The sequence below is a fragment of the Phascolarctos cinereus genome, unplaced genomic scaffold, assembly GCF_003287225.1.
Source record: "Phascolarctos cinereus isolate Bilbo 61053 unplaced genomic scaffold, phaCin_HiC Scaffold_4;HRSCAF=312, whole genome shotgun sequence".
Lineage (NCBI taxonomy): Eukaryota > Metazoa > Chordata > Mammalia > Diprotodontia > Phascolarctidae > Phascolarctos > Phascolarctos cinereus.
Genome location: NW_027555847.1, coordinates 262341900 through 262356056, shown reverse-complemented (window position 1 = coordinate 262356056; position 14157 = coordinate 262341900). Strand labels below are relative to the sequence as shown.

The following is a 14157-nucleotide window of genomic DNA, read 5'->3' as shown; positions in this document are numbered from 1 at the left end:
TTATGATAGAGGTCAGGAGAAAAGACTTCCCCGAGTTATAGTCTCATCTTTACCACTGACATTCTGTGTGGCCTTGGACAAGTCCTCAGATCTCAGATTTCTTAGCTATGTAATGAGGAGTCTAGACCAGATGGTCTCTAACATCCCTTCCACTTTCTATGTCTCTGTGACTGTATGACTTCCCCCATAGGAAAGTGGTTTCCCCCTTCTTTTCAAGAGAGTTTCTCAGTTCTCCTTTTTGTTTTTCTAACTCCTAGTAACGTAGACCCTGCCCAGGGGAGGATGGGTGGAGTGATGGAAAGGGTACACGGAATAGGAAGGGAGTCAGACCAGAAAAATAGGCAGGATTTGTGGTGAAACAGAGAGATATGGGAGCTGTACTGAATGTACTCCTGTCAGAGCTGCTACTGTTGTTGCCACTGCCAGGTGTGAGAGCTGGGCAGGGTGAAAGGGTAGGTGATGGGTATGGGACCCTGAGGGACAAGATGCTGAAGCACATAGAAGGGAAACCCAGTTTGGCAGAAAGCTGATGCTGATGACCCTGCCAGCAGAGAGGGATTGTCATGGAGGTGCTGGGGCCTGAGGGTCAGAACCCTTGAGCTTTCAGAGTTCACAATCTTGTTTGAGAGTCAGATTCACACTTAAATTGGGAATGAACTCAATTTCCCTTTGGGGTCCTGCAGGAGAAGTAAGGTGGGAATATAGAGATGGCATGGTACAAAGTCCCAAAGTAGTACAGTGAACAGAATACTGGATCTGGAGTCAAGAAGACCTGAGTTAAAATCTGACCTGAGATATACACTAGTTATGTGAGCTTGGGTGAGTCACTTAATCTCTACCTGCCTCAATTTCTTCATGAGGATAATAATAAGACATACATCTCAGGGTTGTTGTGAGGATCAAATGGGAGAGAGAGAGAGAGAGAGAGAGAGAGAGAGAGAGAGAGAGAGAGAGAGAGAGAGAGAGAGAGAGAGAGAGAGAGAGAAAGCTTTGCGATCTTTAAATGGTAGCTATTTAGGAAAAAGAGTACTGGTCTTAGAGTTGGGAGAACTAGTTTCAAATCTCACCTAAGACATTTACTAGCTGTGTGACCACGGACAAGTCACTTAACTTCTCTGAGACTCATTTTCCTTATTTGTATCAATTATATTCTCAGGGTTTGCTTTGCAAACTTTAAACTGCTCTATAAATGTGACTTCTTATCAAAGCGTAGAAAGAGAGGACAAGCAGAGCCTGTTTATGTTCAAATAGGAGGAGTTAGCTGATTCTGAGGTTTCTGCTTGGGGACTCTGGTAGGATGACAAACTAGAGTTTTGTACAAAGTATTTCCATGCAATTCCACAGACATTCCCAGGGATTTCTGCTTTCTCTAGGGCCTCTATATCTGCCTGGAATGTTTTGGTCTGATCCCACAACTCTTCTCCACAATCATTTTTCCCATACAGTACTAGAATATTCACATTCATGCAACGTTTAACAATTTGCAAATTGCTTTCCTAACAACAGTCCTATAAAGTATGTAGTGCAAGTATTTTATCTTCATTGAACAGCTTTGAAAACAGATGGGTGTTTTTTAGAGACAAACCAAAACTCAAAGAGGGGAAATAATTTGCCCAAGACCTTTATAATCTAATGCCCAGTGATGTACTCAGGATGAAAATTGAGACTTTTTTTTTGACACAGTCAGCATGGGAATTTGCTTTGTTTGAGTATGTATATTTGTCACAAGGGTTTTGTTTTCCTCTATTTTCAATGAGGGCTTGGGAAGAGGTGGAAGGGAGAGAAAGTGGATTTTCATTAATTAAAAAAAATTTTTAATTTACTTATAAACATGATTGCTTAAGAGAATAGATGTAAATGGCTACCTCTTTATTTTGAAAAAATTAAAAAGTTAAAAATTAAAATTAATTTTTTTTTAAATTTTAAAAAATTGATTTTTTTTAAAATTAAAAAAAAAAACTTAGAAAATGAGAAAAAGGCAAAAAAAGAAAATGCCAAAAAAGAAAATTGGGGATTCTCTTTAAAACAATCTAATATCATTTGCCATATTTCCTTTCTGCTCTTGCCATCTCCAGTGTCTCTTATCTCCATCCCATTCTTACCAACCTCAACCACATTACCTAAATGCCTGAAGGATCCATGATCTATGCTTAAGGCAACTTAGGGGTTAAGTTATTTATCCAAGGTCACAAAATAGAAAGAGATGGGGTTTGAAACCAGGCCTTCCTGATTCCATGCCCAATATTATATCTACTGCATGATGATGGCCACTAGATGAATTCTCCTAAAATGCCACTTTCATCATATCACACTCCTCTTCAGAAACTATCAGTACTGTAGTTCATCATTATCAGTTGAATAAAGTCCAAATGTTTCCTCCTGTCACTCAAGGTCCTCCACAACCCCAATGGAAAATATCATCCTTATTTACTCTTCTTGTCCAAATATTCTGCTTCAGCAAGGTTAGCCTACTCCTTATCCTTAAAGCACATCTTGAATTTCTGCCTTCATGCCTTGCCTCATATTCTTCTCCTGATTGAAATTCTCTCCCCTTCCTTTCCCATCTCCACATCTAGAAATTCTATATCCTCAGAAACTCATCTTAAATTCCTACTTTTCTGTGAAGTTTTCTTGACTGGCCTAACCCACAATCATTTGACCTCCTATGGTGTATAATGTGTGTACTCTTCATTTGCCTCTATTCAGTATGCTACGTTGTATTTATACCTATGTGCCCGTCTCCCCAATTACACATTCCTAAAGGCAAGAGTATATCTCATGCACTTGTGTATCTCCCATAGCACTTAGCATGGGGCTGTGCAGCATAGATGCTTATAGAATGTTTGAATTTATTATTAATGAATATTCCAAGACCCCAGATGTTTCTCTCCTCAGATGACCCTCAGACCAAAGGCTTTGCTCCTAAAGCAGCTGGAAGACAGCTTTCCTCAAACTCCCTCCTCAAGTACCTAAGCAGTAGATCCTCTACTGGATTAGGATATGGTCCCACTGAAGCCCTCACGAAGAAGGCCAGCCCTAGTTCATGGCCCTGGCTAGCCAGCAATTTCCTGGATGCTAGGTACCGCTGTGAAGGAGCCCTCATCTCTTCAGAGTGGGTGATCACTTTAATCAACTGCTTTGGAAGGTGAGTGCCAAGGAGATGGTTAGGAAGGGAAGCCTTGGGCGGCTAGGTGGCACAGTGGGTAGGGCACTGACCCTGGAGTCAGGAGAACCTGAGTTCAAATCTGGCCTCAGACACATAACACTTACTAGCTGTGTGACTCTGGGAAAGTCACTTAACCCCAATTGCCTCACCAAAAAAAAAAAAAGGAAAGGAAGCCTGGTGCGAATCTTCATTTGGTTGATCACAGCTGCTCGCTACAACAGCCACTTTGGCCCTAGCAGCAAGCCTTACCACAAAGTCTTCTGGGTCTGGAAAGAAGGAAGGGAGGGAGGAAGGAAGGGAGAGAGGAAGGGAGAGCCAGACCTCCTCAGTGGTAGGATTCACCTTCATTGAGACAGCTTAGATCAATTTAGAATCAATTAATCAGCACACGTTTATTATTAAGCACCTACTAGGTACCAGCTGTTGTGTGTTAGTTACTGAGACAAAAGCAATTCCATTCCCAACCCTCTTCCCCTCAAGGAACATACATTCTACCTGGGAACATGTAAACAGATAAATAAATACAAGATATATAATAACTGGAGATGGGAGCTCTAACAATTGGGGACATTAGGAAAGGCCTTGTATAGAAGGTGGTACTTAAGCCGAACCTCAAATGGAGCTAGGGATTCCAAGAAGTCAATGTGAGGAGGGAGAGCATTGTCAGTTTGAGGAACAGACTGTTCACATTTAGAAGGAATATCATGTATGAGGAACCTATATCAGGATCAATATGATGATCAATTTGGGTGAAATATAAAGACTGCATAAAGAGGAATAACGGGCAGAAAGCCAGGAAAGGTAAGCTAAAACCAACTTGTGATGGGCTTTAAATGGCAAACATGAGTTTGTGTTTTATACTAAGGGTCCTGGGGAGCCACTGAAGCTTCTTGAACAGGAGAGAGATATGGCTGGACCTGGGCTATAGAAATATCCATTTGTCAGCTATGTGAAGGATGGACTGGAAAAGGGAGAAAATAGATCAAGGGAGAGCCAGTTAAAAGACTGTTGAAATAGTTTGCAAGAAAGATGTTGAGCATTTGAACCAATGCCATGAGTTGAAAGGAGATATGCAAGAGATGTTGGGGAAGTAGAATAGACAAGACTGGGCAACTCACTGGCTAAGAAGGACTGAGTAAGATTAAAAAGTCAAGGATGACTGAGGTTGTGAGCCTGAATGATTGGGAGAATGGCAGTACCCTCAAATAGAAGTCAGGAAGTCAGGAGGAGGAGTCTGGATAGCATCCCTGTTCTATCTGCCTCTTTTTGTGGCTGCCTCACTCCTGATTAAGTTGCCTTTTTCAACACCTGTCTCTCCCTCATAGCTTTCCTCTTTCCCATTTCACTGTGGGTCTGGGTCAGCGACGGCTGAATCTGCAGAATGCTGAAGTCTTGCTCTTGTTGAGGAACTGATCCCGATCCCTAGGAGCCTTGTGGATAGTAAGCTTGGAAGTCTGGTTCTGGTGAAGTTAACACAGCCTCCTTCCAACAACAGCTCTATCTACCCCATATCTCTGGTCCAGGGCTCCATTTTTTTCCCTTGGAGGAAGACTTGCTGGGCTCAGGGCTTTAAACCAGATTTTGGTAAGGACAATTGATGAGGCCAGGAGATCATGTGACTGAGATATTGGAGTTGGATGGCAGGGGTTGGGACCAAATTAGGACCCCAAAAGGGAGGTGAGTGTAAGGGGAAGATACAGCTGGTCCTAGGGCAGGTTTCACAGGCATAGGAGGCTGTTATAGTGCTTATAGTGAAAAGAATACTAGATTGGGCATTAGGAGACATGAGTTCTTGTCCCAGCTCCACCATTACTAATCCACTGTGTGACTTTGGGCAAATCATTTGCCCTTTCTGGGCCTCAGTTTCTTTATCTGTAAAATGTGGGTATTGAACTAGATAATTTCTAAAGTCTCTTTCAGTTTGCCTTCGAGCAAATCTCTTATGGAGCTTGGTTTCTTCTAAAATAAGGATAAGTGCCTTACAGGATTGTTATGAGAATTAAATGAGATAATGGATGTGAAGTACTTTGAAAAAGTATACAATATTGTATGAATATGAGATGGCCTTATCATTAGGACCCTAGGCAAATCACATAGCATAGAAACTGAAACCAGAAGTAAGGGAAGAATGGTCTAAAGAAGGTGTACCCTAGAGAGCCTTAGGAGTGTCACTAACTTCAAAAGTGAGGTGGGACTCAAGCTGGTGAGATGTTGCTGTCAAAATGGGAGTTAGTGTCACAGGGGACTTCTAGACCACACCCTCCTCTTTTTGACCAGTCCATGCCTCTACTGTGAATAGAGAAGGGTAGAAGCTTAGTGAATCCAAGGCCAAACCCAAACCCTACTTCTCAGAGGTCTTCCAGGCCAATTTGCAAGTGAGGGATTATTCAACTTCTCCTTCTCTTCCTCCATCTCTCCTTAAAGATGTTGGGAACTGGACTTGAGGGGCAGGAGCTGAAATCAGTCTTTTCTCCTTGCAGATCCCTTCCAACCCTGACCCCAAGCTAAAAGAAAAAAGGGTCAGCCTCTTCTCTTCTCTTGCCTTCCCCTAGACCCCTACATCCCACCTGACGAGCTGTGGGATGTTGAGATGCCTCTTGTGTCTCAAACCAATTGTCAAGCCATCTTCCAGCTCTAATCTGACTGCCCCAGTCCAGAGATAAGCATGTCAAATGGGACCCTGTGCACTGGCCCTCCTGTCAGTTCTCCAGAGATCATGGTGAGGACTCTGCCTGGAGCTGTCTCCCCTCCGCTTATACAGGCTCAAAGCCTGGTATTTGTTTTGGTCTCCCCTTCCTCTCCCCACCCCCTACCCATGCAAGATGCACCTTGATCCAGTGACTCTTCTCTCTCCTTTTAGGTGGCAGATGGCAGTACTCTCCTTTGCTTCTTTGCTGGTCAGTGGGTGCTGCTAGGGGTGATGACCTGGGGACCTTGCTCTTCTAATGGCCTCCCTGAAGTTTACATCCCAATTCATCCTATTGACACTTGGATTCAGGCCAATGTTTCTGATGTCAGAGTTATCAAGGGTTCTTCTAAGGCCAAGCTGAAAAGCAAGTGAAGGTTTTCAGTGACCCTTCTCTTTGGTACATCCTCCCTCATGCTCCTCCTCAAACTGCCCCTACTGATCTATCCCATATGGGCCTGCCCTTCCAACCCATGCTTCTCCTTCCCTCTGGCCACCCAGACTTTATTATTACCAGATTCTACCTTTCCCCAATCTCAGTCTTCATGACTTCAAGGCCATCATTCTGTGCACTATGCCATACTACCCTTGGTAGAAACATAGAACCATAGCCCACAAAACAAGTGTCTGAGGCAGAATTTGAACCTAGGTCTTCCTGGCTCCTGCCTCTGGCACTTGCTAACTATATAAATATGGGCAAACCACTTAACCTGTACTGTATCTTATCTTCTAAGGAGCAGGCTCTCTATGCTTTCCACAGTCATTATCTATACAATCTGATAAATTTATTCATGCTAACAGGATCATGGGAAAGAGCTAGAGGCCCTTGTTCCCTTTCTAGTTCATAAAAAAATACATTTTCCCCTCTAAAAAGAAAGTTTCTGCCTTTGCTATATGATCCGATGGTTACTCTGCCCATGGAGCTTTCCACCTATTTGGTAAGATGGGTGGTCTCTAGCAGTGCCCCCTTAACCTCTACCATGTGGATGGCCTCTCATACCTATGTGTGGTGACAGACCTGAGTCCACTCCTTGCTTGTCTTCAAGCTTGCTTGGTTTTCTGCTTACTTTTGAAAGCCTCTAGGTGCCCAAAGACAGGATCCCAGAACAGCTAGAGGCACCAGAAGAGGATGTTGAGCTATTCACCAGCTCCCCATTCCAACTATTCACCCTAGGTGTCAATCCCTACCCCCAACCCGAATATAAGAGGAAACATTTGCATCTCTGCACCTATATTTATTCAAGCAAATAAAAACATTGTTTTCAGTTTTAGTTCATTGGTGCATTATTTGAAAAGAGGAAAAGAGTGATATATAGATATCTAGCATAGTTGAAAAATGATCACACTGACATCAAAACAGGAAGTATGAAGGGGTCACTGAAATTTTCCTAAGCTCAAAATAAATCTCAGACTAATAGAACTGTAGAATCATATAACTTCAGATGAAAATAACTTAGAACCATAGACATTTTTGTTTTTTTAATAAAATTATTTTCAATTAACAAGTATTTTCTCTCCTTCCCACCTCTTCCATTGAAAAGGAAAAAAAAGGAAAACAAAACCCTTGTAACAAATATGAGTCATAAATCTGTAATCTTAGATGCACAGAACAATAGAATCTTAGAATCACAGAACTTAGAACCTTGGAATCATAGCCACAAGTTATTATAACAATTTTATCATTCAGTCTATCAAGGACAATGTCACATAGTCCACTGAGCATTGGACTTGGAATTAGAAATATCTGGGTCTGAATCCTGCCTTTGACACTTACAAGCTATGTGACCTTATGCAAGTCACTTATCCTTTCTGGGCCTCAGTTTCCTTATCTATAAAAAGGAGGGAAATAATGCCTATGGCACTTCACAGGGTTTACAGAAAATGCTTTGCAAATCTTAAAGCATTATATAAATATGAGTAACTCTTGACTATAAGGTTCTAGCCTGAGTCAACAAGATCCTCAGAGTCTACAGATTAGATATGGGAAAGAAAAGAGGAGTCAAAGATGGCTTCCAGGTTTTAAGACTGGGGAACTGGTGGTTCCACTGACCAAAATAGGAAGGGATGTTTGCTTAAGAGAAATAAGATTAATTTTGGATATGTCCAGTTTGAAGTAGAAGTGGAATATCTAGGTGAACGTCTGGGCATAGACCTCACTAGCCCTCCTATTTTCCTGCTATTGGTGAATCAGAAAATTGGAGGGGAGGTATCCATGAGAGAAAAAGACAACATGGTGTAGTGGATGGAGCACTGAACTTGGAATCAGGAAGACTTGGGCCAAATCCTGTCACAGGCACCTGTTATCTACATAAAACATAGTTCTTTGATTCTACTAAGGAGAGTATGATGTAGAGCACTTTGACTGGAAGAAGGTTTGAGTGCTTGAATTCTTTTCAGGCAGACCACTCCCCCCTCATCACTCCTGCCCTGATATTTTGGGGTTCCAAGCAACTCCAAACCACATCAAGCACAGGACTGGGGCAAGGGTTGGGTTGGATCGCCTTGCTAGGTAGTGCCGTAATTCACAGAGCAGTGGGTCTGGAGTCAGGAAAACATGAGTTCAACTCCAGCCTCTGACACTTACTAGCTATGTGACCTTGGGCAAATCACTTAAACTTCGTTTGCCTCACTTTCTTCATCTGTAAAATAGAGATAATAATAGCACCTCCCTCCCAGAATTGTTGTGAGGATCAAATGTACAGAGCTAAGCACAGTACCTGGCACATAGTAAGTGCTACATAAATGTTAGCTATTATAATTAAGTCTCAATCCTTGACGTTCCAATCACCTTACTATCTCTTTACTTCAGAGAGGCAGCCTGCTGTGGCAGAAAGAGCATTAAACAAGGGAGAGCTTTAATTTGAGGGGAATGGAGAGGAGTGGGTAGGTAATGATAATGATAAAAAAAAAAAGAATAAAGAAAAGGTATTGATAAAACATTTAAAAATTATACAGAAGAGAGCAGAAGGAAGTTCAGAAGAAGCCACAGTTGAGCAGGACAGTATTGGTACCTTCATGTTAAATTTAATATACAAGGTGTCTCAAAAATCTTAGTGCAGTCTGTAGTGTAAAAACTGCACTCAGTTTTTTGGGACACCTTGCATGCTTTAAAAAATATGTACATGTAATAGACTCATAGATTCATGTACAATCCTCTTTTCTTGCACCTTATATGTTGAAATGTTCATGATTGTTGATATGTTAAATTCAGAACAAAAAAAAAGAAAAAAATTAAAAGAAGAATAAGTATTATATTTGGAGACCAAGGATCTGATTTAAAATCTTGGCTCTAGTACTTACAACATTGGCAACGTATTTTACCCCTTTGGACTTCAGTTTCTCAAATTTAAAATGAGAAAGGTTCATTTATTCATTCAATAAGGATGTATGAAGTGCCTACTATGTTCAAGGCCCTACACTAGATGCTGGAAGATAAAAAAGATCCAAAGAAATTATTTCCTGCTCTCAAGGAGTTCATATTCTACTTTGGGAGAGTAACATGTACACAGAAAAAGTAGACACAAAAATATATACAAACTAAAAACAAAGTAATTTGGGGAGAAGACATTAGAAACTAGGGGGATAATTTAGCTCCCTATTCCTTTAATCAAATGGGTTAGGGTTCCTTTTGGAGTATTTCCTTTTGGAAATAACTGAAAATGGGAAGTGCTCAGATTCTCTTGCCCATATTACTTTCTGGCTTTAGCCACAATAGCTGTCTAAGCAAATGATTTTGTGATAAACCAACCTTCACACTCAGGAAGGAAGGAAGGAAACAACATTTAGAAATTGCTTACTATGTGCCAAACACTATGATAAGTAGGGGAGATACAAACAGAAATACAGTGTTTTTCCTGCTCTCAAGGATCTTGCACTCTAATTGGAAGAGACAACACATATGGGAAAGTTTAGCTGCAGGATAGATCAAGGACCCACAGAGTCTAAGGATTCATCAGCAGGGTAGATGGCAAGGCCCCATCGTCCTTAGGGTGCATTTGGATGTCTGGCTTTCAGGACAAAGAATCTGGAAGGGATCAGCCCACTACTATTGGATAAAGAGGAAATAAGGTTAACGGTCAGAACACAGTGAGGACTCTGAGTTCTCTCCAACAGGTATGGGAATGGGGTTGGTGGGATAGGTGGGATATCGGTCTTCAACTAGGAGGGGAGAAAGGAAAGATTGGCAAGAAGGTGGGCCTGGGGATCATAAAGTGCAGAAGTGAGAAGGTCTAGAGTTCATAACTTAGTGCTACCTAGGGCCTGACACCCTCTAGGTAAAATAACTTAGTTATCCCATGCACACAGTAGAGAGGGAGGCTGGACATGGTAAGACTGGAGAGGTAAGCAAAGCAGAGCTTTGTCTAGTCAGGTCTTCACCAATTATCTCAGTTCAGCTAGTTGGGGAGAGTGGTGGGGTTGATGGCAGATTCTTCCTATCTGTTTTTCTCTGGGCAAGTCATTTTATCAGGGGGAAAGGAATAACTTCAACTAGGTTCCAGGCACTGTGCTATGCGCTTTACAATTATCTCATTTGATCCTCCAACAACCCTTCGAGGTAGGTGCTATTGTTATCTCAACTTCATAGTTGAGGAAACTCAGGCGAGCAGAAGTTAAGTGACTTAACCAGGGTAAATATGTGAGGGTGGATTTGAACTCGATCTCCTTGACTCCAGGTCCAGTGCCTTATCCACTGTATCACCTAGCTATCTCAACATCTCGAACACCACATCTCTACTCTCACACCTATCACTTTTTTCAAGCCCTAGTCTTTCTTACTCTAAATTATTGAAGCAGCTTCCTAAATGGTCTTTCTTCCTCGAGTCCCAGTTCATCTTACACACTGCTGCTCATTTTCCTTAAGCATATATCTGTTCATGTGACTTGCCTATTCAAATCAATTCTAGTGATTTCCTCTTTTTTTAAAATATATTTTCTTTTTTGTTTTGTTTTATTTTTTTTAGGCAATTGGGGTTAAGTGACTTGCCCAGGGTCACATAGCTAGTAAATATCAAATGTTTGGTCTGAGGCCATTGAACTCAGGTCCTCCTGACTTCAGGGCTGGTGCTTTATCCACTGCGCCACCTAGCTACCCCTAGTGACTTCCTGTTGCCGCTGTGATAAAGTATACTCTTCTATTTAGCTTTTAAATCCCATCACAATCTGGCCTCAACATATCTTTCCAGGGGGCAGTTAGGTGGCACAGTGGATAGACTACCGGCCCTGGATTCAGGAGGACCTGAGTTCAAATTCGGCCTCAGACACGTAACATTTACTAGCTGTGTGACCCTGGGCAAGTCACTTAACCCTATTGCCTAACCAAAAAAAAAAAAGCAAAAAAACCCCTTATCTTTCCAGCCTTACTGAACATTACTCCCCCTCCCACAATCCAGACCAACTGGCCTTCTCTCTGCTTCTCATATATGATGCTCCATTTCTAGTCTTTGTGTCTTTAAACGCCTGATAATCCCTCCTTCTCTCAGCTTCATAGAGTCCCTTTCTTCCTCTAAGACATAGCTGAAGCATCATCTTCTGCGTGAAGTATTCTCTGGCGTCCCCAGCTGCTGGTACCCTCCCTCCCAAACTACCTTATATTTGACTACTTTGTGTTTATTTGTACACATTCACTTTATGTTATGTTTTGTAAACTTATATATGTACTTATTTTCTCTTTCTCATCAAGATGCATACAGATAGAAAGACTTCCAAAGCAGGTGTTGTGATTTAAACCTTTGTCACACGTATTTCTTACCCACGTGCTTCACTACTATTATGGTCTAAGTTTAAGCTTACTCATCCCATGGAGTGTATTTGTACTTTTCCTGCCTGTGTGTATTTGTGGAAAGAAGTGAACCAAGTTTTTAGGAGAATGTTTTGTATCAACTGTCTTTACAATGCTATCTGAGAGTAGTAGTAGCTGTTCCTTCTCCTCCTCGTTCTATCACCACATGTAAGATATTTTGGAGTTTGGGGGCCAGATCTTTTCATTTTCATTTTTAAAAATTTATTATTATTATTTTTCTCAAAAAACTGGGACAATTACTTTGCCCTGTGCTGTTTTCATCTATGATTTCTTGAAATATAGCTCTGAAAAAACAGGCTTTAAAAAGTTCACTGTGTTTGGAACTATGCCCAAAGGGCTACAAAAATGTGCATACCCTTTGATCCAGCACTAGCACTTCTAGGGCTATATCCCAAAGAGATCAAACAAATGGGAAAAGGACCCACATGTACAAAAATATTCATAACAGCTCTTTTTGTGATGGCAAAGAATTGGAAATTGAGAGGATGCCCATCAATTGGGGAATGGATGAGCAAGTTGTGGTATATGAATGTAATGGAATACTATTGTGCTATAAGAAATGATGAACAGGCTGACTTCAGAAAAACCTGGGAAGACTTATATGGTCTGATGCTGAGTGAAGTGAGCAGAACCCAGAGGACTTTGTTTACAGTAGCAGCCACGTTATGCAATGACTAAGAATGTTAAACTGAACCCTTCTCAGCATTACGAGCTTCTAAGATATCTCCAGAGGCCTCGGGATGGAAAATGCTGTCCACATCCAAAGAAAGAACTATGGAAGTCGAATCACTATCACTTAATTTTACCTTAAGTTGAATTTTGTTTCATCTTTCTGATGGTTCCTCCTATTGGTTTTAATTTTTACTTACAACTTCACTAATGTGAAAATATGTTTAATGGGTATGTAAATGTAAACCCGTCTTGGGGAGGGTGGGGGGGGGAAGGGAGAAAAAAATTTTCAACTCAAAAGCATATGGGAAAAAAAATTAAAAATAAAATAAAATAAAATAAAAAAAGCAAAAAAAAAAGTTCATCGTTTTTCAAATGGAGCTACTTGACTAAGCCTTGTTTAAATCCAAATCATTCTAGAATTCATTGAATGGCCACTAATAGCTCCAATCGAATGTAAATAGCAGTTCTTTTCTATTCTGGCCAGAAACTCTGAGGGTTTTCCCCTCTCAAACTGATACTTTTTGTACTAGTACATTGAGCCATCTTTTGTCTCAATTCTTACATAGCCCTTAGTCATTGAATGGGTGTTGCCTCAGAGAAACCTGAGAAAGACCTTAATTTAGAAAGGTCAAGGTACCCACTGCAGCCTGGGCTATCCAGTGTCTTGACTTGCCTTGCCAATGGACTTCAATGACTCTGGAGGAGAGACAGTGAGGCTCCTGACTTCTTGTAGTTCTGTCCCACTTACATCCAATTCACACACACACACACACACACACACACACACACACACACACACATACACACATACACATGTCAAGTCATTACTCCCATGAAGTCATTGGTCCTCTTCGAGAACTAAGGATGAACAACAAGGATGCAAGTTCCTTGAGAGCAGGAATCATTTTATTCCTTATAGTTATATTCCTGGTACCTATAATGGGTCTTGGCACATTTATTAAATACTTGATATGTGTTGATTGATTGATATATGAATGTATAAGTTCTCTAACAAGTGAAGAATCCCCCATGGTTCAATCTCCAAACCCTCACTAGTATTGACTTATTTGATCTCCAGAGAGAAGATGACTAGTTTCTCTCTCAGGGTTCTATCATTGGATATCCTTGAGGGATTGAGATATTATAATATCCCCTATTGGCTGCATCCCCCCAGTATTAATTAATCAGTTGATAGCAATTAGCTTTTACAAAGGGATATTTACTGAGGATATATAGCAAGGAAACATCTTCCCAAATGCAGAAAAAGGGCACACTTTCTCCTCACCACATACTTGGTCTCTGAGGACAGTAGGCTCAAGCTGATAGCACAAAGGTACTAAAATATTCAAGTCAAGAACATCCTGGGAATTTGAAATTTCCAGCCCTGGGAGCCCTTTCCTCCAATCACAGAGTTTCCACCAAGTTTGCTGCAGATGTATGAGTCTTTCCCCTTGCTCAGATGTCCTAGCTCCTTACAGGATGTGGTGTCTTGGCTGATGATGGGTCAATCTACTTGCTAAGCTTGGTCTAGCAGGGTGCCTCCTCACCAGACTCAGTCACAGTTACCACTGATTCCAGGACTCTGGTTGCTGATAGGCCCATGGATGATTTTGATACATCTCCTGGTGTCACCATTTGCCTGGGTGCTAAAGGTGCCATTCCCTCAGGGATTCATGGTAGTCTACCTGATAGTTCACAGCAAGCAATACTCCTCACTTGAAATCTACCAGGAAATAGAGTGACACATCTCCTGGTGACTTTTTGTGTTCATGCTTATTTACCATTCAACAGCCAATTAAAAGGCTTTTTTGTTGTTGTTGTTGCCTGCATTAA

At 41.3% G+C, this 14157-nt stretch overlaps 1 pseudogene; it reads left to right on the top strand.

Moving 5' to 3' along the window:
• The first annotated feature begins 368 nt into the window (after positions 1-368).
• On the top strand, positions 369-6617 carry LOC144456888 (serine protease 33-like; annotated as a pseudogene).
• Positions 6618-14157: the final 7540 nt, after the last annotated feature.